Source organism: Sus scrofa, chromosome 11, assembly GCF_054392235.1.
Source record: "Sus scrofa isolate SSC_HxYL_T2T_F1_AM1 chromosome 11, Sscrofa_HxYL_maternal_Yorkshire_Landrace_v2.0, whole genome shotgun sequence".
Lineage (NCBI taxonomy): Eukaryota > Metazoa > Chordata > Mammalia > Artiodactyla > Suidae > Sus > Sus scrofa.
Genome location: NC_139393.1, coordinates 67,791,278 through 67,817,485, shown reverse-complemented (window position 1 = coordinate 67,817,485; position 26,208 = coordinate 67,791,278). Strand labels below are relative to the sequence as shown.

At 38.5% G+C, this 26,208-nt stretch overlaps 1 long non-coding RNA gene across 2 annotated transcripts; it reads right to left on the bottom strand.

Moving 5' to 3' along the window:
• Positions 1 to 17,587: 17,587 nt before the first annotated feature.
• On the bottom strand, positions 17,588 to 25,045 carry LOC146398666 (uncharacterized). Of its 2 annotated transcripts, none has more exons than XR_014820111.1 (2): positions 20,306 to 25,045; positions 17,588 to 18,166 (listed from the first exon to the last, which is right to left on the bottom strand). It is a non-coding gene; the product is annotated as an uncharacterized LOC146398666 (long non-coding RNA). The 2 variants fall into 2 exon arrangements; XR_014820112.1 differs by having other exon boundaries at positions 20,110 to 23,488.
• Between the last annotated feature and the right edge of the window lie 1,163 nt (positions 25,046 to 26,208).

Sequence of the window (26,208 nt, the reverse complement as noted above, 5' to 3'; positions counted from 1 at the left end):
GAAAAGAAAAACGGAACTAGAAGAATCAGCCTTCCTGACTTCAGTCTATTCTACAAAGCTACAGTCATCAAAACAGTATGGTACTTGCACAAAAACAGAAATACAGATCAGTGGAATCAGATAGAAAGCCCAGAAACAGACCCAAACATAGTGGTCAACTAATCTATAACAAAGGAGGCAGGGATATACAGTGGAAAAAAGACAGTCTCTTCAGTAAGTGGTGCTGGGAAACTGGACAGCTACATGTAAAAGAATCAAATTAGACCATGTGCAGATGGTCTAAATAGACATTTCTCCAAAGAAGACGGACAGATGGCCAAAAAACACATGAAAAGATGATCAACATCACTAATTATTAGAAAAATCCAAGTCACAACTACAATGAGGTATCACCTCACACCAGTCAGAATGGTCATGGTAAAAAAAGTCTACAAACAATAAATGCTGGAGAGGGTATGGAGAAAAGGGAATCCTCTACACTGTTTGTGGGTATGTAAATTGGTGCCATCACTATGGAGGGCAGAATGAAGGTTCCTTAAAAAACTAAATATAGAACTACCAGGAAGTTCCCATTGTGGCATAGTAGCAATGAGTGTGACTAGTATTCACGAGGATGAGAGTTCCATCCCTCGCCTCGCTCAGTGGGTTAAGGATCCAGCTTTGATGTGGGTCACAGACACAGCTCAGATCCCAAGTTGCTATGTCTGTGGCCTAGGCTGGCAGCTATAGCTCTAATTGGACCCCCCTGCCAGGGAACTTCCATATAACACAGGCGTGGCCCTAGAAAGCAAACACACACACACACACACACACACACACACACACACACACAAAGAACTACCATATGATCCTGTAATTCCCATTCCCTGGGCATCTATCCTGAGAAAACCATAATTTGGAAAGATACATGCCCTCCATTGTGCACTATAGTACTATTTACAATAGCCAAGACATGGAAGCAACCGAAATGTCCACTGACAGGAATAGATAAACATTGCCATTTGCAGCAACATGGATAGATGCAAAGATTATCATCCTGAGTGAAGTCAGACAGAGAAAGACAAATATCATATAACTTACGTGTGGAATCTAATAAAAATGATACAAAAGAACTTATTTATGAAAGAGAAACAAACTCTCAGATTTCAAAGCTGGTCTTATGGTTACCATAGGTGAAACTGTTAGGGAGAGGGAAGAATTGAGAATGTGGGAATAACACATACATACGCACTATTGTATAAAATAAATGATTAACAATGGGAGTTCCCGTCGTGGCGCAGTGGTTAACGAATCCGACTAGGAACCATGAGGTTGCGGGTTCGGTCCCTGGCCTAGCTCAGTGGGTTAACGATCCGGCGTTGCCGTGAGCTGTGGTGTAGGTTGCAGACGCGGCTCGGATCCCGCGTTGCTGTGGCTCTGGCGTAGGCCGGTGGCTACAGCTCCGATTCAACCCCTAGCCTGGGAACCTCCATATGCCGCGGGAGCGGCCCAAGAGATAGCAACAACAACAACAACGAAAGACAAAAGACAAAAAAAAAAAAAAAAAAAAAAACAATAACCTCCTATATAGCACAGGAAAATCTACTCCAGAGTTTGTAATAACGTACATGGGAAAAAAGAATGGATGTTTTTGTATGTATGACTGATTCACTCTGCTGTACACCTGAAACTAATACAACATTGTAAGTCAACTATGCTCCAATAAAATTTTTTTTTTAAAAAGATCAATTTCCATTGCTGAGTAAAGGTGTGTCTGTGTATAAGGGCTATATTTGAAATTCAACTTTTTTTTTTTTTAATCTTTTTGCCATTTCTTGGGCCGCTCCTGCGGCATATGGAGGTTCCCAGGCTAGGGGTCGAATCGGAGCTGTAGCTGCCGGCCTACATCAGAGCCACAGCAACGCGGGATCCGAGCCTCGTCTGCAACCTACACCATAGCTCATGGCAATGCCAGATCCTTAACCCACTGAGCAAGGGCAGGGATCGAACCCACAACCTCATGGTTCCTAGTCGGATTCCTTAACCACTGCACCACGACAGAACTCCGAAATTCAACTATTTTTTAAAGGTGCTTAAATCTTTAATGAGAATATATTTCTCAGAATAAGTATAATTATTGGAATTTGGAAGGTTATTTTAAAAATAGCCTGGCATATAATAGACATCCAATAAAAATTTTTCAAATTTTTATATGAATGAGGAATGAATATGTGAATGATTAAATGTATATATATGTGCATATGAATAAATGCATAAGAATACATGAAACAGCGATGTAAAGATGGAGGCAGCCATTAGAGTGTAGCAGCTACAATACATGGAGTGCCAAGGATTACTACAACCGCCTGTGGCGGAAAAGAAGCACTGGGAGGTGTCTCCCTCAGAGCCTCCAGAAGAAACCGAACCTACCAACACCACAATCTCAGACTCTGGCCTCTTGAATCGTGTGAGAAAGCTATTCTGTTGTGTTAAGCTGTTGTGGTACCCAGTTTCGGCAGTCCTAGGCAATGAATGCCAGCCATACCAAGGACCTACTTATTGTCATATCTTCACTTCTGGCATCTGTGCCAAGGATTCTCAGGCCTTTCCTTCCAGCTCTGCCCTCTCCTCCACCTCCTCTGCTTCTTACCTTGGGTGTCCCACCATTATCGCAAACCCAACTTTTACCAAAGGTGCCTTATGGTCTTCTCCCCGATCTCACTCTCCCTCGTCCTTGATTTCTTTATTAATTTAATGAGCGCAAGACCTTGAAGCCTATTATTATTATCCATAAAGATCACCATTGCTAAACCAGAATGTTTTGTATCCTCTCTCCTCTACTGTCTCTGTGTAATACAAATTACAAGACCTGGCAATTTATCCACCTTTCTCTTCATATTCATTTTTTTCATTCCAACTACTCCACTCTTTCTCATTAAATTACTAATTGATTGCATTAGTTCCCAGAGACAATTCATCACATAAAAATCTCTTTCTGATCTAAATCATCCTCCAGGGCACAGGCCAGTCAGTTTTTAAGAGGCTTGTTCTCTATTCAAACAAATTATTAGTTGATGGCAAAGCAGATTCCAGCATCTAACCCTGTGTTTCTTCAAATATAGTTCAGGGAATACCTGCATCATATCCACCTAGCATATTAGAATGCAGATTCCTGGGCCTTATCAAAAAATGGATTATTGGTTTGGAATTCAGAGTAATTCTTGTAAAACAGGCAAGCTCAGGATTTAGATTTAATGAATACCATTTACTTTGCTCTAAATCTATTCTCCTGCCTACATGAACCCTGCTGTTTCTTCTAGGAGAGAAATCCATCATTTACCACTCCCTCCTCAATGTACCTTGTTCATTTCTACTTGTAAGCATCAGTTAAATCAAGAACTACTTCTGTTTTCTTCTTTCTTTAAAAGCTCAATTAAAGTTTCCTCAACATAAAGAGTTTTCTAGCCATACAACTCACATTATTCTCTTCTGCATTCCTGCATTACTGGGCCAAACATTAATTTGCTGATCAAGTTTATATGATTAAGTTCTTATGTGGTTGTGCTTTGTTTCCCTAAGAAAATCTCAAGCTGCCCCATATTGCTCAAAGGATCTAGGAATTCAGTAAATGTGTGCTGAATCAATGCCTGAAAGAAAAGTTTGGAGTAGCATCTTAAAAGGCTTAAAGACATCTATAGGAGACTTAGGTATACACAGCCTTGTTAGAAAATAAATTAATGGGAGTGGATGCTAATATTCCTACTCATTCCACTTAAGTACTATCTTGACGTCTGATAAGAATTTCACAGTGATAACATGTCTGATATTTGCTTTTCATAAATTTGAGAGTCGGTAGCTAGACTTATAACTACCAATTCCAAGTCATATTATCTATTAGCCTAACAGCCACTGAATAAAAGTTGACTACTAATCTAGGAAAGTAATTATTATGTTTATAAAAGTATAATTCTAAAACTAAAATCATACCAGTACTCATTACACACTTTCAGATATGTCATTTCATTGACTGACAAATATCTATTGAGCATAACATATACTATGCAAATCAAAATATCGGTTACTTGGTCCATGGCATGTTAACCATGGAAACTAAATACAGAATGATCTCTATTGCTCTTTACAGAGAGGAAAACATAAACATTTTGCAGAGATATAGCTACAACACACAGATTCTATCAGTCTGCTTTATCTTTTTAAATCTAAATAAATGTAAATAAACACAATACTTTAAGAAACTTTCTCTACAATCATAAAGCAGCATATGCTTTTAAACTGGCCCTGGAGTTTCCATTGTGGCTCAGCAGAAACGAATCCAACTAATATCCATGAGGATGCACATTCGATCCCTGGGCCTGGCTCAGTTGGTAGGGGATCCAGCGTTGCTGTGAGCTGTGGTGTAGGTCACAGATGGACTCAGATCCCACGGTGCTGTGGCTGTGGTACAGGCAGGCAGCTATAGCTCTGATTTGACCCCTAGCCTGGGAACTTCCATATGCCACAGGTACAGCCCTAAAAAGCAAAAAAAAAAAAAAAAAAAAAAAAAAAAACAAAAAACAAAAAAAACAAACAAAAAAACCCCACAAAACACAAAAAAACCCTGTGCCTTGACTTTCACTCATTAGTGTGTGCCTTTCTCAGAAGAAAAAAAAAAGTTTTATGAATTTCAGAAGAAAAAAAGTTTACAAATCTCAGAATTCAAATACATTCCCTTGCATTTATTCCTTATTCTCACTTCAGATGTTCCCTAGAGAAAAACTGGAGAAACCGTCAAACTAGATCTCCAGTACACCTGGTTCACACATTAAACACTGTGAATATCCTCTCAAAATCCAAAAAGCATTACCTACATCACTCCTTCAGACCAATCCCCTGACTTCTTTTTCAGCACACAGTATGCCTTGAATCATTCACTGATTCATTCCAACATCAAAGCACCTACATGGTGGGCTGTGTTCCAAGTGCAGAACTAGGGATGCGGAGCTAAGTCACATGCTGTCTCTTCCCTCAAAAAATTTACAATTCAGGAGATTGGCACATAGACAAATAAGGACCATAAAGGGTTATGGCTGCCCTGATCAGAGTGCTCAAGAGATGCTACAATGGCTTCACAAGCAGAAGGCTCAAGAAGCAAGCTGTTTGTCTTGTGAGACTGCTTAACACATATCCTTCTGAATATTTCAAAATGCACTTTAATCAAATAGAAACTTTAGAGTACAAATATCACCTTATGATAAGTCATTGTATCTAATGGGGTATTTATGTTATCTATGCTGAGATTCATAGGGTTTGGAAAGGTAGACTCATGCTCTTATTATCATCCACTCAGAGCACTAATAAAAAACAACCCATATATCCCATCATCAATACAATAGAATGTAATATAGTCAACAAAAAAATCACCCTTTAAAAGTTTCAAATAACTGGACGTATGTTGGATGAGAATGCTATGATGAAAATGCAGACAGAATATGACTGTAGCTGTGGTAAAAACTGCACTGAAAACAGGATGATAAAAACATACTAACTGGTTATTTCTAGTTTATTTCTTTTTCATATAGAATCAAGTATTTTCCAAATTTATAGTTGAAATCTGAAAATAAACATTCTATAATACACATAAAATTCAACACTGTCTGAAAAAAAGGAACCTATGTTCCCCCCACACGCGAGGAGAAGGAAGTAAACTAAAATAGTAATGGAAGCAAAGAGCTCTAAAAGGAAGCCCAGCATTTGCTCAACATTCAGATTTTTTTTTTTTTGAGATTTTCAGATATTTGATGAGAGTTTATGACTGCTCATTTTGCAGCTCCGTAAATTTTTATTAAATACGAATCTTTATTCCCAAATTAATTAATGCGCCTGAATGCAATTTGAGGAGGGCTAAACAGCTAAGTGGAAGCACACCATGCCCTTCATGTTATTCAGAATGTGCTCAGCTCCTGCCTCTGCCCTTTTCCCTGTGGTCTCCTCTGCTCCCCAGACCCCGGCTCCTGCTCACGTGGCTTCAGCTCCCCCATCCCCTTGGGTAACTTGTTTGATGGGGAGCGGGAGAGGGGGCAGAGGGGTGGCGAAACCAAGTCACTTGGAACAGCCGATGGTGAAAATATAAGCGGTAAATCTCAGCAAGTATTTAAAAAGAGCGAAAGGGACCAAAGAACGTGTTACTGACATGTTGGGGCTGTTTGCATGCTCATTTGGGTAATGCTATAAATAAACAAAATGCCATCCCTGTTACTTTATTATTACTTGACCAGAGAATCCTCTTAAGTTTTTTTGCAGCATTTTCTGTGCTGGGTTTCCTAGAAAGTCACTTTCAATTACATTACTTAAAATAAAAAATAAAAAAATTTTAAAAGCCACTTGAGGCGGAGGAAGAATCATCAGCCCCTGGATCTAATCAAAATTTCCCTTCATTTTTAGTATTCTGTTACCTTATGCCAGTCACCAAGCCTCTCAGAGTCTCCAGTTTCTCTAGAGACCAAGCTAAATGGCCTGTTATACTTCTTCCAGCTGCGAAATTCTATAAATTTTTTAAACGTTTTAGGTTTAAAAAGCGGCTCTTGAGAAACAAGAAGCAAAATATGTTAACGCTCAAATGAATTAAGACACTTATTCTCACTATTTAGGTAGATCTGAAAAAATTATACACAAGATTAATTTTTGAGGCCCCATATTCTACAAATACATAAAGACAGACCAAAATACATATAAATTAAGATAGATAATCTTGGTAGTAGCATAGAAAATAAGTCTAGCTCTGCAATAGAAAGGTGCTGGGTGGCTTTGCCTCATGGTGTGGGTAACTCAGGATTTAAAACCATTTCACATAATGCAAAGGCCAAGGCTATCTTATTGTTATATTTATTAGCATTACTGATATTAGCAGCAGCTTTTTTTTTTTTAACTGCTTACTATACGCCAGAGTCTGTGGTAGGTGTTTAATGCTCATGTTTTCATTAACCCACATTACAGCCTGTAGGTACAATCGCAGTCCCTGTTACACACATGAAAGAAACCAAGGCTCAGCGAGGTTAAGTGACTTGAAGAGGTCACAGAGCTAGTGAGCAGCAGAACTGGATCTGAAACGCAGATCTGTCTGATTTGCCTGTGCTCTTAACCACTGCCCTAGCACTGCCACTCAGCTCATTAAATGCCTCCATGACACATTATTGTCCATTATATAGTGTGCTATTCCACGTCTTTTTTGAGCTGAGCCCCAATCTAACTTTTCAGAGACACTTTCCACTGTTCTTTTTCAAACATGCTTCATTCAAGCCAAACTGCATCACCTCTTTTCCCATCTTTGTGCCTTTGACTAAGATATAGGTTCCTAGACTTTCATTCCCAGTGCCTAAATGTGTCTCAGATTACACTCCTTTTGTCTTGTATGGAAGTCATGATGCCCTCCTCCATTCTCGCATTACTTCCTTTGCCCCTTCTGTGGCATTCATCACCTTGTTACTGGATGTTATAGTTCCTGTGTCTTGATTTATCACCTCCACTAGAGGGAAGTCCTTGAGTACGGAATCAATGAAGAGTTCATTTTTGTAGCCTCAAAGCATTTAGAGAAGAGGGAATGCAGTTGCTTTAGAATATCTGACCTTAGATTATCAGAAAGCTTCAAAACGAATGTTTTGTTTTAAGGCCCAGTAACACGCATTGGAAACTTGAGATACTCTAATCGAGGAATCATTTAAGAGGGATACACACACATATTTACACAACACACACATACATACACACATAAAGAAATTAGGTAAAATAAGAGTTCCCGTGCTTAGCAGGTTAAGGATCTGGTATTGTTCCTGCAGCAGCTCAGGTCACTGCTGTGGTGTAGGTTCAATCCCTGGCCCAGGAACCTCTGCATGTTGTGAATGCAGACACACACACACACGAAAGGAAAATTAAGTAAAACAGAAGTAGAAATAAGAAAAGCTGAGATTAATTTTTGGTTTTGGTTAATTTTCACTGAAGCATGGGGAAAGAGAGTCAACTTCGGCCACTGAACTCTAGGACTTCCTTTATGTTACATTTCTGATTTTCACAACAACTACTGATACCTGGAATAAAATGCTGTTTCTGATAATTTTTATATTTCATCGAAAAATATTTTAATATTTTTACTCTTATTTACCTTTCTGGTTAATCTGTAAGAGTCAAAAACTAGCAGTGTCTGCACAGTAAAAACATCTACACATTTACAGTTAAAGCGAAAACTTTTTTTCTCACCATGAAATTTTAATTAGAAGCAGAAAACATGGAACAAATAAACTTTTAACATGCTCACAGAATTTTTTTGCCCTGACAGGCTATAGAGTTCTTTCACAGGAAGCTCCATAGCTAACTATGCTTCATAACAAAACATTTGCCATCAAAAAAAATGTCTTGGCTCTGTTTTCTGCTTACGACGTGTCTCTTCATTGTTAACTGCCTGCCTGCCTGCCTTCTTCACTTCCTTAGAAACCTCTTCAAGACCTGTATCCATCAGCTTTCTACTCTCCAACTAATAATGTGCTCATCATTAAGAAAAAGAAAAAAAAATCTTATCCGAGTGCTTCATTTTCATCACCTTCCATCATATTTCAGACTGAATTGCTACCGTATTATTGCATTTTATCACAGGTATTCCTTTTCCTTTTAATATCCATGTGGTCAATCATTATATTATCAATTGTCAATTCAGAAATTTTCTGGGATTTACTCTTCATCATTCTTACTACCTTCAGCTGAATCCAAGCTTCAACTTCCTGTAACTAATATATTCTGCAGAGACCCCTGTGAATTACAGTATGAAAGATGGTGCCTTCAAAAAACATGGCAGTTAAATACAAAAGAGACCCATACATATAATAAGAAAATGAAGTCAGTTAAAAGATCTCAGGTGCCTACACACTGCAAGCACCTGGTAAATACTTGTTGTTGACTGTGGAAATAAATCTATTCATGAATATTTTTAAAATGAGGAATTAAAATGTGAATACAGCATATTCTTACCATACAATTCCATCTCAAGTTATTCTACATGATATCCTTCACAGTACATCTCCAGTTCCTGACTTATCCCAGATTTTCACTGTCCAGAAATAGATCTAACAGTTGTGGCCACAGATGGTAAATGTACATCCATCAAAAGATCCAAGATACTAATCATTATACAAATATTTTTCTAGGGGTTGTTTTTGGAATTGTTACCAGCTTACTGGTTGTTCTTTCTTTTTCCTCCCTAGATCGTTATTCCTGCATTAGACTATAGCAGATGGTACAGATGACTTGTTTTTCCAGATGTTCTAGATTTTTTTTTGATGTAAAACCTCAATTTACAATCGAGGAAGTCATAAACATTCTTGACTAGCTTGAAAAGCATGTTCAATTTCTTTGTGCTTAAGTAGAAAGTCAAAGTTTTTTCGCCAAGGCCCAGAACCAATTTACTGTTTTCAATTTTTATGTCTCATTTTCTTTAAGCAATCCCAATCTAACAATAATACCTAGCACACTATAATCACCTAGTTGATGCATTAATATAGATGTACAGACCAATTACATTTGAAGTTAAATTTTTGCCTTCCTTAGCAACAGGATAGATTCTATATAATAAAGAATAAATGGCACAAGGGAGAAATGAAAAAAATCATATATTTAACTTGAAGCTATACTTTCCAAGACACTGTCCAGAGCCATGCACCTCAGTCTGTGGGATTCTTCAGCACTTTTCCTGAGAAATATTCAAAAGATCCTACCCTGGACTCTGAGGCAGACTGACCTAAACTGTATTTTATTAGGTTATCTGTGTAAATAACAAACACCTTCCAGTGAAATTCCTCACTTTACGATAAAAAATAAAGATTTAGTGTCAAGTTATTTTTATTGTGTTAAATATTATAGAATTGATAAATGAAGACCCTGGTAACATTTTGTAAGATCTAAACATTTAACTAAGAGATGTGCAGTTTATTGTGATGTTTGTTGTGTATTAGACGTGAAGCACATTGCAGATTTGATGTTTATTGTGTATTAGATAGCTAGCACTAACATACCTTATTTAATCTTTACCACAACTCATAAGCCAGGCATTACAATTTCTGCATTTTTTTTTGATGGCTCCGTCCATGGCATACTGAAGCTCCCTGACCAGGGACTGAATCTGAGTCACAGCTGTGATCTACACTGCAGCTGCAGCAGTGCTGGATCTTCAAACCACTGCACTGGGCAGGGATCGGACTTGAGCCTCTGCAGCATCCCAAGCCGAACCACTGCAGATTTTTCTTTTCTTTTCTTTTTTTTTTGTCCTTTTAGGGCCCCACCTGCTGCATAAGGCCCAGGGTAGGAGTCAAATCAGAGCTGCAGCTGCCGGCCAGCTCCACAGCCACAGCAACACAGGATCCAAGGCACGTCTGCAAACTACAGTTCAATGTAGCTCAAGCCACCGCTGGATCCTTAATCCACTGAGGGAGACCAGGCATTGAACCCACATCCTCTTGGATACTAGTTGGGTTCTTAATCCCTGAGCCACAATGGGAACTCCTGCAGTCAGATTCTTAACCCACTGCACCACAGCAAGAAGCCCTTTTCTGCATTTTTTAGATGTCAGCTGAAGCACAGGAAGTACATAATTGGTCCAAGATCACATGAAGCCAAGACTCAAATTCAGCTAGTTTGATTGGAGAGACTATGATCTTTACAAATCTAGATGCTAACAGCAGCCTGTAAAAGGAGACACAACAACTGAGTCTGAGTAGATTTTGTAAATGCCACATAAAAGAGTGTGATGAGCCATACTCTGGAAATGTGGAAGAGAAGAACCAGAAATCAAAATCAAGCATGAGAGAAACTTTACAACCTGCCTAAAATATTAAAGGACCAATAGCTCTAGGGAAATCCAAAAATCCTTCAGTATTACAAATCCCTAGAAATGCCAATAACACAAGCTAATGTGCTGCCAGCTAAGCCATACATTTCTTTCTTATCTCACTGAAAGTCAAAAGCAAAGTCTCGTAGATGATTTTCTGCACAAAAAGAGCTTCAATCTTAGAATAAAAATGAATGCAAAAATAAAGATTTCCTTTACATAATTTCATTTACAAAAATTAACTTCCATCCAATATTTCATAGATTTTTTTTCTAATATGAATGGAAGGGCTGCCCTTAGTTACTTTAGAACCAGACTCACCAACAGGGTAGGCACTAGCTACATGCAGCTATCAAGCACTTGAACTGTGGCCAGTCCAAACTGAGAGATGCTGTAAGTATAAAATACACAGTAGATATTGAAGAAAACAGAAGCATGCAAAGCCTCTCATTATTAGGTTTTACTATTAATTACATGTTGAAATTATAATATTTTGGATATATTGGGTTAAATAAAATATATTTTTAATTTTATCCATTTTTAATTCTTTTTAAAATATTCTTACTGGGAAATTTTTAAATTACATATGTGGAAATTTTAAAATTACCTGTGTATTATATCTCTAGTGGAACACTTTTGATCCTGCAAGTGCCCTTAGTAAATATATGTCTTCACACCATATCACATAGTCTGAATCACATGTTAGTTTTAAAACTTTTCTTCTGAATTCATATCTGATATAACTTTTAGTTTCTGGTTAAACGCACCATATTCATTCAAATGCATTTTTGTTTTCAAAATTCTGCACACAACACTTAAAAGAGAGCTAGCTTATTTTCATGCCACCCTTACAAGACAGTTGCAAAGCATTGGAGCCACCAACTGTTCAAAAGTGGCAATACCCAGCTAACTCAATCCACAGAAGAAGACATAAACACCTGCTAGAAACGCAATTCTATGAAAGAAAAAAATGCTGAAAATAATACATAGACAGTAAGTATGATTTCTATTTTAAACTAATGTGGTTTGTTCATCAAGGGAAAATACACTGACTCACACTTCAGTCAATTCTATTTGGAAAATAGACAGAAATATTTCATGAAAAAAGAACACGGATAAGTATATGGAAAGCTGTATCTAGACTAAAAGATTTCAAGTATATATTAGTGAGTCATATATAGCTGTGCTATTGAACATTTTAACTGGTAGAAATCAGAAAATAATAATAAATTATTCATGCAACAGAAACGAGGCAGATTATACATATTTTTAAAAGCGGATGCTTATAAATTTTTCGTGATTTTTAAAAATGTATCAATAACTGATAGCGGGCTTTGGCTCTGCAGGGCCCTTTTTTGCGCAGTAGTGCTGCTAATGACAGTTACGGCTACAATCAATTCCCCTAATGCTGGCGGCGCTTCACTCAGGACCAGATGTCCTCACTATATGGCAGCTGAGGCCTGATGGCCCCTCTTGGCTCCTACCAGAGTCCCTGAGTCCCCCGGCTAGTTTGGTGGAAAATTTTTCAGGCTTGCTTGATGTGACAAATAAGGAGGGCCATGTCTCCTTCCTGGGACTGGACATAGAAGCAAACCAATCAACGAGGCAAACTTAAACCTTCATATGTCCCGGCTAGGTAACAGGGCCAATGACAGAATTCGGTCCATCCAATTTGTCTTTCTTGAGTGTTTCACAAGTCCAGCAAGGATATCCCAATAGCTCTGGGGAACCTGCTGCAGAGAAAGGCAGGCCACAGGTCCTGTCTGTGCTGGTTGTGGCCAAAGAGAACCCAGAAACTCTCCAGCATCATCCACAAATGAACTCCTGCCGAACATCAATCTTATTTTCTACTAACAAAGGGATCCTTAAAGGTCTGGTGACACATGAAAAAAAAATGTCTCAGCTGCTGTGGTCAGAGACTGTCAGAATGAACCGTGGCATACCTGTCCTGGTGGCGGCCTTCAAGAAGGACTGTGTGATTAAGTCAGGCTTCACAAGCCGTGTGGGGAGAAAGACATGAAAACTGTGTTCGGAGACATATGCACTCTTTATTTTGAGGCATACCTATCTTTAGGCAAACTGATTAATGTTAATATTTAGAGAGATTTTTTTTTGTTTAAAGAGATTTAAGAATATTTTACAATCTTAAGAATATTTTACAATCTTCTGTTTTCCTCTGTGGACTCAATCAATCCTCTGAGAAATTGAACATTTTAAGTTTTCCAGGTCTGACCTGAATTTTATGACAAATAAATCTTCCCCCAGAAAGTTACCTAGAACTATCAGTTTGTTGGTAAAGGTCTATATTCTAACGTACTTTGTAGTTTAAAACTTGACACCATCTCAAAATTTCATTCTGATTCATCATGTTTTAAATGTGTCTATTTGAAACCTCTCATTTTAAAATGATTTGTTTATGGTGGAATTTTATGTTAGAATTATTCTTTAAAAAAGCAATTCTAGGAGTTCTTGTCGTGGCTCAGTGGTTAACGAATCTGCCTAGGAACCATGAGGTTGTGGGTTCACAACCTTGGCCTTGCTCAGTGGGTTAAGGATCCGGCATTGCCATGAGCTGCAGGTCGCAGACGTGGCTTGGATCCCGCATTGCTGTGGCTCTGGCATAGGCTGGCAGCTACAGCTCCGATTAGATCCCTAGCCTGGGAACCTCCATATGCCGGGGGAGCGGCCCTAGAAAAGGCAAAAAGACTAAAAAAAAAAAAAGAAGAAGAAGAAGTAATTCTAGATCTTTATGGGTAACATGTAACCTTATCATCAATACAATTTCACACAGACAAACAAGTCTGAAAGTATGTGTCACAGGCAGAATAGAGAACCAGGCTGTCTGTTTAGTGTTACACAGAAAAGGTAGAGATGTAATTTCTACCTCTTCTATAGTTGGGGAAGCAAGAGTGACACATATGACATGGGGATGAAAATTACAGAATAAGCATGGGTGCTAAACTTCACAGTAAGTGCCAAATGTTCAAGAAAGTCCTGATGAACCAGGGAAGTTTTCTTGAAAAGAAAGGACCGGTGAGAGCTTTGAAGAATAAATATATCTTGGACAAAATGAAGAGAAAGAGAATGATGTTCCAGGAAATAGGAACAAAATGAAAGAAGATAGAAAAATAGTAATTTGATTTGCCTGTGGGATACTGACAACAAGAGTTTGACTAGATTGGGACGGGATGCTGAGAAAGCAGAAAATCCATAAGAAAACAATAACAATAATATTGAGTGAGCAGCCTTAAATGGAGTCAGGCTCTGAACTCCAGCAATCTGGCCTCCTGCACTTTGCACCACATTAGATGTAACAAATGGGTTGAAACAGACTAAACAGAAAATCAGTGTCCCAAAGAGGAAGAGGAAGCAAAAGTGTTAACCTTTTCCACCAGGACAAAAAAAAAAAAGAAAAAAAAAAAAAGAAAAAAGAAATGTGACTTGTTCATTCGTTTATGTACCATGTCTTCTTGAATATCCACCATGTACAAGCTTCTGTGCTAGACACCAGAAAAATATAAGTGAAGAAGAAACTTTCTGTCCTCGAGGAATTCACAGCCTAACTGGGGAGACAGACAAGTAAACAGGTATCATTTCGTTTCTGAAATGACTACCATTTCCTTAAGAGGCAAAGTTCTTTCTTACTTGTCTGCCTTCCTTTCTTCTTCCCTCCCCGCTTCCTCCCTCCCTCTTTCTTCCTTCTTGCCTTTATTTCTCTTTTCTCAGTACTTGTCTCAACTGGTACTTTAAGTTGCAGGAATGTATTAACGAAATGTTTTCTGTAACAAATGCAGAAGCAAGTTTTCAAACAGTTATTTTTTTTGTAATGCTCTGGTGTAAATTTGAGCACACGACACCTAAGCCAAAATTAGAGAATGACTCTGAAGAGATGTCATTATTATTATTATTATTATTAAAGGATAAATGTGATCCTCAGAGGTCATTATTTACTTATTACCCAGGTCTTTCTTCATATATGCTGATGCTGTTAGAAGACCAATTTTCTTTTTTTTCTTTTTTTTTTTTTTTGTCTTTTTGCTATTTCTTTGGGCCGCTCCCGCGGAATATGGAGGTTCCCAGGCTAGGGGTCGAATTGGAGGTGTAGCCGCCGGCCTACGCTAGAGCCACAGCAACATGGGATCCGAGCCGCGCCCGCAACCTACACCACAGCTCATGGCAACACCGGATCCTTAACCCACTGAGCAAGGCCAGGGACCGAACCCGCAACCTCATGGTTCCTAGTCGGATTCGTTAACCACTGCGCCACGACGGGAACTCCAGAAGACCAATTTTCTTAAATCTTGTGCTTGAGTATACAGGTAACATGAATAACACTAACTTAATCATTGAGAAAGATATTATACTAGAGTCAATGGTAAAGGTATGTACTATTGTAGGTGTAACTGTTGACTGAACACTAATATTTATAAACTCAAAAGTATGGCTCTTATTCAAGAATAATATTTGTTCTGAAAGTTTGACAATTTAATATTTAGCTAAGCACAATTAGCAACCATTCCAAAATGACAGAGTATATGTTTACCTATTTTGGTCTCTTGGAAAGAGATTTGCCTTATATCTCAAACAAACTGAATATCCTCTTATAGCTATATGAATATAAAAAATTCCTGCTGGTCGAGCCTAAAAGGAAAAAAATTACATATTCTTTCAAAGTATCTGATTTAAAACCATTTTTATCTTATGAGCAGTTATTAGATTCAATGTTATTAAAATGGTTCAGGCGTTTCCATCATGGTGCAGAGGAAACGAATCTGACTAGGAACCATGAGGTTGCGGGTTCGATCCCTGGCCTCGCTCAGTGGGTTAAGGATCCAGCATTGCTGTGAGGGCTGTGGCATAGGTCGCAGACACGGCTCAGATCCCCCATTGCTGTGGCTGTGGTGTAGGCTGGCAGCTACAGCTTTGATTAGGCCCCTAGCATAGGAACCTCCATATGCCATGCGTGCAGCCCTAAAAAGACAAAAGACCGAAAAAAAAATTTTAAATAAAATTGTTCACTCAAGTTCAGTCAATTTTTGTGTATGTACTTAAGAATCATCACAACAAATTCTAATATTTGCCTAAATTAAATCTGAATTCATGTTACTGTTATTTTCCCTTCAGCCTACCATAGGATGAAACATTAAATGTCAGTGCAGTCAGCTCCTGGTTTTTGTCCATAGTGTTCCCACCGATAGCATCAAAAAACAAATCACCAACTTGGTGGTATCGCTGTCTTCAAGATAGGACTTTGCCAAAGAAAATTTCAACTGGAAGGAAAGTCCTTCTGCTTCAAGCATGGATGAGGCCCTGTAGAGCTGGAACTTGTTAGGTTCCGTGGGTGAGTGTAGAAGGAAGTGCCACATGTCAGTGGAACTCGAGATCATGGCTTTCTTTGTTGGCACATTATCAGTCGACAGCTAAATGGGCCCATGAAGTGCTATCTTTCAGGAGGTTTTGTCATAACAAGAAATGTAATATGTTAGTGCCGCCTTTCCAAAAGACAAGTCTTCACACATTTAAATAAAACTTTTGAAGTTTTACCGTTAGGTAGAGAAAGACAATCCAAATTCCGGGTCATTTTTACAGGGAAGAGCTGAGTCATGGATTGGGTCATTTGACAGGTATTTTTACCTACATAAAGAAGGTAAATCCTTGGGTTGGAGGCCTTGAAGTGACATTGTAGATGCTGATGAAAAGTCACTCATCTTTAGGCACAAGTTGCTATTCTGGAAAAGGATACTGAAAGTAGACACCATTGTGGATGGCCCAGCACTGGAGAAATTTCTCCAGACTATGAATGAAGGTAAGAGTCCTAAAAATTTCACTCCAAACAGGACTCTGCAGGCAGCGATAAGCACTGCAAACCACAGATGTCTTCTGCATGATCGTAAGAATTTCCAACTTGCCAAAGAGGATCAGACCAAAAACTACTCCACTGTGTTGCGTTTGAATTCAAGCCAGGTAGCAGCAGAATTCTTCTTGATTTTACTTTATACTTAGATTATGTATAACTTTTTATTCACTTTCAATTTTTGAAAAAGCCATAGGAAGATATAATTCTTTATGATATTGGTCAAAAAGTCTTTTTGTTGCAAATGACAAATCACACTAGCTTAATAAAAAGGTATATTTAATTGGCTTATGTAAGGGACACTTTTTATGGTAAATCTTCATGGGTCTGGGACTAAAATGATACAGGCTTGTACTATCTTTCTTTTTCCACATTGTGGGGTTACTCCACCTACAGCTGAAGAACCTTAACAGAAGGATGGAGCTTTTCCCCTAGAGCTACGAAAGCGGACTTGTGGATCAAATGCTGACCCTGCTACCCATCATTCTCACTGAGATTGAGTCAGGTGTCCACTGTTATGCCAAAAGATAGCTGGACTAACCCACTCCTCACCAGTCCCCACTGGTGAATTCTCTCGCCAGTAGGAGTAGGAAAAATGGAGAACTATCCATCATTCTCTGGGAAAAACGTACCCCATTACCCCAAAGATGCAAACTGGGTGTGGTGTACAGGCATTACGTAAGGATTGTGATCACAGTGACAATTAAGTTATGTCTCTTACCTGGCTTCAACATTTACTCAGTTCAGGTAATCTTTCCTTACCTCGAAAGTATACTTGAGCAAACTCCTGATTTTTGTGGTCACTAACTCACAGAAAATAAAAGTTCTTCAGTTACTGGTAGTGATCAGCATAGTTTCAATTTAAAAAGTAGACTGCCAGTAGAAAATAGTAAACAAAACTTTAAATTTTATTTAGGATCAAACATTCTTTTATCCTATACCAGATCTGCTTTCCCTGGAGACATGTCATGCAGAAGTGGTGGAGGGCAGAGGGTAGTGGGGCAGTGTCCTGCTCTTGGTCCCCCCGCCCTTTCTCTCTTCAGAGAGTCCTGAACACACAACCTCTTTCTCCCACAGTGCCCTTGAACCAGACAGTCAGACGAATCTCTCTTCCTGATGGTCTTCCTCCTCTCTGCCTACACTCTTAGAACCATATGTGTTCATCTTCATCCTTTTTCTGCTGAAGTTTTCTGGCCCTTACTGAACAAAATCCATGACATCTCACATGCCTGATACCTGGCTCATCTGTGCAGATGTGTTATCATAATATATCCTGGTCCCTCCTGGTCAATACACATGCCAACAACTCTCTCCAACAAAGTCTCTTAACCAAACTCCCCTTTACCACACCTCGACTCCTAATCATATTCCTTAAGGAACAGCCATTTCCTCTCTAATTCTGCATATGTAAGCTTCATGTGGGCAGGCGGTTCCAACTGCAGAGTTCACTGCTGCATCTCCAGCACCTAGAATAACAAGGGACTCATTATAGGCACTCCATGTTGAATAAATCAATACGAAGTTGGGTGGGATCTGTCCTCCTCTCATTTAAATAACCTGTTTTTTTCTATCTAAACTGTGATTTCTCCCATTTTAAAGTTTATTATTCCATCAGAGAAGAGAAGTATTTATTGAACATTTATTACAGGCTATATATTTGATACATCATTCAATTCTCACAATTCAATAAAGGTGGAGGATCTTTTATAATGAAAAGCCCAAGACTCAAGATAAGTTAATTAAATAGCTTATCCAGCATCTGACTATTTATTATTCTTTTCTTTTTTTTCTTTTTAGGGCCTCACCTGTGGCAAATGGAAGCTCCCAGGCTAGGGGTTGAATAAGAGATGCACCTGCCAGGCTACAACACAGCCACAGCAATGCCAGATCCCAGCTGCATCTGCAACATACCCTGCAGCTTGTGGCAACTGCTGGATCCTTAACCCACTGAGCAAGGCCAGGGATCAAACCCGCCTCTTCATGGATACTAGTCGGATTTTTAATCCTCTGAGCCGCAACAGAACTCCAACTCCTTATTATTCTTAACACTACACTACACTAACTGCATATTTTATTTTCTATCACTGGTATTTACCTTGATTCAAGACTAGCAATTTGATATTTAGCAATAAATTTTAGTGTTTTATTGAGCACCTCCAAATCAGACATTTGTGTCTTAATAAATAATTTTTCACCTATGCACTGGTAAATCAAAACTTTTGGTTGAGAATTAGCTACTACAAGAATCCAATTAATAATTAGACATGGTGAGTGAGATAAGGCATTTCAGAATAGGTGGACATGAAAAAATCACCAATAATTATTTTTTCACTACTTGCCTACAAATCTCTTAGATCCTAAAAAAATACTCTTGTGTAGGGGGAAAAAATATATCATAAACAAATAAATTAGTATCAAAATAAACCTGTTATTTGCCCACATTTGCAAATAGGCTTGGCACTGGTTAGAAAGAAATCATATTGGAAGTAACAGAATGCCATTATTAAACCACATTGTCAGCTACTATACTGTCACAAAAGTCCTTCACCATAAAGTGATGGTTTAGTCAAAGCTACATTTGCAATGAGAATGATGAATAACATCTAAGCTTATTTGGTGACATTTTGAAACACATTTGCAAGCCCAGGAATACACTTCTTTTATGTTTATTTTATTATATGTAGACTAATTTCGTGACAATTTGAGTTTTTCTGAGTTTCTTTTGAGAAAAAAAAAAAGGCTTGGGTGTACGGCTGAAATCCAAGAAATCTGTAAAGCTGAGAGTAAAAGTGACAAAAGCCTCAAAGGCAGGCAGTATTCTAAAATATTCCCTAATATTCCCTGTCCCTGGTGTACACAGCCTGCCCAGTCCCCAGGACTGAAGTGAGTATGTTTCATGGCTGTGATTATATGAACAATTAACCTTTGAGATGGGGAGATTATCTTGGAGGGTCTGACCTAATCACAACACAGAAGTTTTAAACAGAAACTTCTTTAACTTTCTTTAAAACAGGAGTTTCTCCTCTGGATGCTCACAAAAGAGGAAGTTGGAGAAATTCAAAGGGTCATTCTCCTCTGCTGAGGCAGCAGATGGAGAGGACCTCGCGGCAAGGAACGGGGACCAGCCTCTAAGAGTTTAGAGCTGTTTCCAACTGACAGCCAGCAAGGAAAGAGAAACCTCAGTTTTACAACAGCAAAGAGGTGTATTCTGCCAATAATAAGTATGAACTAGGAAAAGGACCCGAACTCCACGTGAGAGTGGCTGCCTGATGCCCTGATTTAGCCTGAGTAGAACCCAGCCATGCTGTGCTGGACTTCTAACCTATACAACTGTGAGCTAATAAATTAGGTGTTGTTATAAACTGCTAAATTGTAGGAATCTGTTACACAGCAATAGAAAAGAATATACCTCCAAAGCGGGCCTGACCAGATGGATTTCAGCCCACTGAGAAAGCACGGGGTGGATGGAACAGCACGGGCTTACTCTACGTGGTTATGCCAGGGCTCTCCGCTGTACTCTGCACAACTGGGGTGATTTTACGGAGTACTGAAGCTTCATTACTCAGCTGTAGTCATTCTAAAGCATGTATGGTGTCACAGCTTACCAAGCACATTTATCTGGGCAAAATTCCAAGAATTAAATGGAGTTGAAGCTTGACTGCATCCAGCATTTTGGTCCATAATCACATTTGTAAGTACATGGTAATCCAAGACATTAGGTGACAGAAAACCCGTATCATAAATATGTTGTCTCCAAATCCAAATGCACTGCTCTTCAGATGGATGTGTCATAGTCAATGAAAATGGTGTGTTGCATTTGTAGAGTAATCTTTCTTACCACTTTATTACCTAAAAAACATAATTTGAATTTTTGAGAGTTCTTGCCTGCAAATTGGCAATTTACAGATATGCATAAATACAATCACAAAAACCTAAAATATTGTTCAGTGCTGTGCTATTATTTTCTTACCTCAAAGATAATTATAAAGCATATTATTCAATTGTTTTAGGCAAATGAAACATTTCTGTTAAGCTCTTCATAAAAAAGTTTCTTTTCATAGCATAATTGCTACTGAACATATTTAATCTTAGAGATATAATTCACTGGCACCTTATCTCTTTAACTATGGTGAACACAAAGCTGGAGCAGCTCAATTAGAGTGAAGTTACCCTTATTAATAACACCGTTGTCTACTTCTCTATAAAATGTGCTCTAAGTCTCATTGGCTTGCTCAACAGTTTGAGTATCTTAAAGTGATGGAATAATTATTATTTCATATTAATAACACTAATGCTGCTTAATTAGGGCATGGATACACTTTCACCACAATGAAATTTTAAGTCTAGCATATTTTACTTATGCCCTAAATATTAAAAAGTTATATACTTCAGCATTATATCAATCATCGACCAAAATGTGATATGTGGGCCATGTGAGATGACTTTAGACAGAACACCCAAAAGTATTTTAAGTATGTAGAAATCAATATTATGTGCTGAGCACAATACTTACAGAAAGTAAAACTCTGATGCTGATTTTTCAAATTAAAAATATTTAAGAAAAATGAATGAATTATGATTAAAAAATGATTTGATAAATATTATTTTAAGTGTTATGGCTATGCCAAAAATTGTGAAGGTGGGTCAGTGATTAAAATTTGGGAAATACTGCATTGTTTCTAAACTTTTTACTTCTATTTGATTTTCAGCGCTGAAATTAGTTACATCCCTTTACTTCTTCAAAACTTTATTTTCAAAGGCGTTAAATTAGTATTGGCAATTAAGTTCATTTATTTTAGAAAATGAAGGCATTTATTTTTAATTACTTGAATATTTTTTCCGAATGATTCACAAAAATAACTTCTCCTATGTAAAGGTTCTAGATTCAAACCTGAGTCCTGAGATATGTGTCAAAATCCAATAAGAATAACCTGTTTATTTAATCATGAAATAAATAATTGATTTATGAAGATTTGCTTCAAATAAGAGTTTGAGTTTTGAAATAAGCATGTTATTTTTTTTAAATAAGTATGTTATAATTTAGTCACTGAAAGAGTTGGCCATCAATGGTAAAGCACTATTACAACGACTGCTTTTGTGTGTATGTTTTAAAGGTTTTGGTGGTATATAAATATGCATATACTTTTAAAATATATTTTAGTGTATTTATATATTAAATGATCTTCATATGTATATAAATACAGTAGCTGTTATAAATTATATAACTGAATCCAATATCTACACTTTGGTCAGTATCTGTGATTTGATGATAGAAAACATGATAATATTGTTTTCATCATTTTATGCTAAAAATAGAACCAAGTCACTTAGTGCTTTTGAAGAGAAACAAAAATATCACTTCATTATGAAGTACTTTTGCACACTTCCAAGATGAATTAGGATTCCCCCATCCCACCCCTAAGGCCTCCAAGTTATCTGAATCTTCCCCAGATCATCAGCAATGAAAACGGGTAATATTTTATATTGTGGTCTGCCTCATTTAGTGTTAGTTACTACAGCTACTGCCTCTGTCTATATCCTACTGTGTGACTGACACTAAAAGCGATCTCAGGTTGGAGAAACAGAGTCGTCTTATTTAGGTGCACCCCGGAATGCGTTATAATTATATACTCAAGGGAACTTGTGCTGAACACAGTTTTACATTTACATTACGGCTCTGCCTGCAGGCAGTGACAGTAAAGAGTAATGAGATGAAGCCAAAGATTGCAGCAAACCCTTCTCTTCTCAGAAACTGGGAGGGGCAGACTGCAAAAGTTCCATGTCAGAAAGAAGGAAAGGAGTAGGAGAAAGAAGACCGTTAGTTGGGGAAGAGGCTAAGTGGATGCAACAGAGAGGCCGAGAGTACATTAGCTCACAGCAACAACAACAAATTGTCATGTTTCTCTCACGTATCAGTCCTAAGGTAACCAGGAGACCCTGCTTCTTAAAGACATTCAGGAACTCAGGTCTTCTATGGGGGGTCCTTTGAAACCCCCAAGTTTCCCCTCGACTACATATTCGAAGCTGGCTCACCAGCACTGTGTTGACTCAAGACCAAGGGAAAGAGAGAGTGGGACAGACCCCTAAATGTCTTAAGAGCACACCTCACCTCTTCCCACATTCCTGTCGAGAACCCACCCATCTGTACACATCTACAAAGGAGAATGGGCAAATACAGTCTCTAGCTGGGCAAGTACTCACCAAAAACTTAAGGAGTTTTATTATTAAAGGAAAAATGGGTAAAGAATATTAAACAAACAAACAAACAAAACAGATGTTCCTGCCTTTAGCCTCTAGCCCACACATACCCACGCGCACCAGTCTTCCCACACGAAAACACAGGGCCTCCCCAAAGAATGCGACTGAAAGTTCATCTAGTTATTGTTCGCAGTTCAACAGCTAGGATCACCTAGTGATGTTTATCTCTCTCCAGCTGATCTGGAGTGGACCTTCAAGGACTAGCAATTCATTATATAACAGCCAAGTTACTTACACTCCCATACATTTCAATACAAGATAAAGAGCTGCCATAAAACCCACCATTCTCAGAGTTCCCACTATGGCTCAGTGGTAATCAATCTGGCCAGGATCAATGAGGACACAGGTTTGATCGATGGCCTTGCTCAGTGGGTTAAAGATATGGCGTTGCCGTGAACTGTGGTGTAGGTCGCAGATGTGGCTCAGATCTGGGGTTGCTGTGGCCGGCAGCTGTAGCTCTGATTTGATCCCTGGCCTGGAAATTTCCATGTGCTGTGCATGCGGCCCTAAAAAGACAAAAACAAACAAACAAAACAACCAAAAAACACCATTCTGAAAATGAAAAATGGGAAACATAGCAACCACTATGATACTCTGTTTGGCAGGAACTGAGAAGGCTTCCTTCCCAGGCGATAAAGTAAATTCCTTGCTTAGGCTCCAATTCTGATCTCTGGAATCTCTAGAAAGAACTTGTTTGTCCACTGCTCTCGTGGCCACTGGTCTTAGTCCCTGGGAGGTTCATTCTTTTCCATTATCTATTGTGTTATCATCCTATATAAGTCGGGTTCCAGTCAGGACAGAGAAACCTTGTGGTAATTTGAGCAAGTTAAGTTTAATATGAAGAACTACAAAATAAACAGTGGTTTGGAATTACAAGGAATTGGATAGTAAAAAAATAAAAACAACTCTAAAGAACACGGGGGTAGCAAATACAAGGAGGAACCACTAGTCCTGGGACTAAGATAGAGCCCCATGGAAGAAGCCCCCTAAAACTGAGATCTTGAACTCGTTAGACAGGATCAGCATGGCTAACTGAATGGCAAAGAAGAGAAGTCACTGGGGGGTTGAACAAGAAAGTTTAAAAGAAACCCACTCTCTGGGATGCTAGAGACAGCTATTCGTGAGGCAGTATCTGGCCACTGGGTCTGCAATGTAGCATCGTCTGAGGAGGCTGCTGCCTCTGGCGCTGCTGACTGTTAACATACAGTCAGCTGGGTAACAGAGAGTAGCCCACCCACGAGCTTCAGGACACCAGAAACCGGGAAAGAAAAACCCTTCCTTCCACAATCTGGCTCCAGAGTCTCCTAGTGACAAAGCTTAACATAGTGTCAGCTGGAAAGCTCCATCAAAAGGCAAGCTCCATTTTTGCACAATAGGCAATGAAGGGTGAATTTGGAGCTGAAAGGCATAGGTTGATAATTGACATACATTTGAAGTGAGTTATTGACTGTATTCCCTTCTTGATGACTACACAGCTTTTGCCATCTGATTTCAGCTGGTACAGGTTCTAGCTGGGGATTTCTGGAGATAGGCACTGTGTTTGTGATATTTGTAGCAAACTATTTCCCCCAAAACTTAGGAGGTTCCTAGTTGACTTGATTCTAGTTATGTCCATATAAAAGTACAGCAGTCAAAGATCCGATCTGATTATAGTTCTTAAGCTTTCATACTCTAGTTTCTTTTCTTTTCTATTCTTTTCTTTTAATGGCTACACCTGTGGTATATGGAAGTTCCCAGGCTGGGGGTCAAATCGGAGCTGCAGCTATTGGCCTATACCACAGCCACAGCAATGCCAGATCCTTAACCCACTGAGCAAGGCCAGGGAGGGACTGAAACCACACCTCATGGATACTAGCTGGATCCTTAACCTGCTGAGCCACAATGGGAAACTCCTCTAGTTTCTTTTACGGTTGTTGTGTTCAGTCTCTCTTAATTTAGTACTGGTTACCTGGGGCCACCTAAAAAAACACCTAGGTAGGAATGGAATGCTCTCAATCCCTACTGTAGGCCTAGCTTCCACTGTCTGGCTAACAGATACGGTGGCTCCCAATCTGAAGGACAATGTTGTCTCCTGCGGTTTGGAGTACGGAGGGTGTTAATCGCCAAACCTGGGAGAACCCAAACACTGTCATATCAGTCAATTCAGATTTTATACTATAGCTCACTTAGAACTATATTCCCTTTCACTTTTGCTTACAAAGTGACTAATTCTTACCTGACAATCGTTGTCCAGCCTGCGGCATCTGCTTCTTTACTATCCACTTTCCAATCAATAGGCCATAACCTTATTTTTCAAGTACTTATTAAAGCAGCACCCTATTTCTAGGTAAAAATGTCTGCCTTAATTTGAATACAGCTTAAATTGTCATAATAACCATGGTTCAAACAACAGATAAATTTGTATTTCTCTCACATAACAGTCTAGAGGTAGGCACTGTTTAGAATGGGTGTACTGCTGCTTCTTATGTACAAAAAGACTAACCAACCACTTGGAAGACTAGTTGATTATCTTAACTCAATATTAAACCCTGAAGGGAGCAACAAGTTGTCCTTACTGTAATAGACTTCTCATCCAAATATGGGTTTGCTGTCTCTTCCTATAGTTCTTCCTCGACCAGCATCACTATCTGAAGACTTAGAGAATACCAGATTCATTGTAACAGCTTATCACTCAAACCAAGAACTCTGCTTTACAGTAAAATATTCAGGGCCACTGGCACATTGTCTGCTGGTCTTAAATATTTCTCCTCACCTAGAAACCTAATAATGATAATAATAATTATTATAATAAAGGTGGAGTAGATAAGCACCACCTCAGGGATGATAAGTACTAAGCTGGAGTGCTCCAGCAGGAAATGTGTGCCCTAGGTCAATGGTCAATGTATTAGGTATTAGAGTTCTCTACAGAAAAAGAACCTATCTATACCTATCTAAAATAATAGGCGATACATAGGTTTCATATATATATGTATATATGGTTTTATATAGAGAGATAAATTGCTTTTAATTTTTTAGTATCAATGTAACATTTATTCCCTGAGTTCCTTTTATTCTTTTTTCTAGCTTTATTGAGATATAATTGACATATAACATTGTATAAGTTTAAGACGTGTGTTTGATTTTATACACTTATGTATTGCTAAATGATTATTGATTATTACCACAGCATTAACTAATATCTCTTATCACATCACATAATTGCCATTTCTTTTTTTGTGGGGAGAACATTTAAGATCTACTCTCTTGGCAC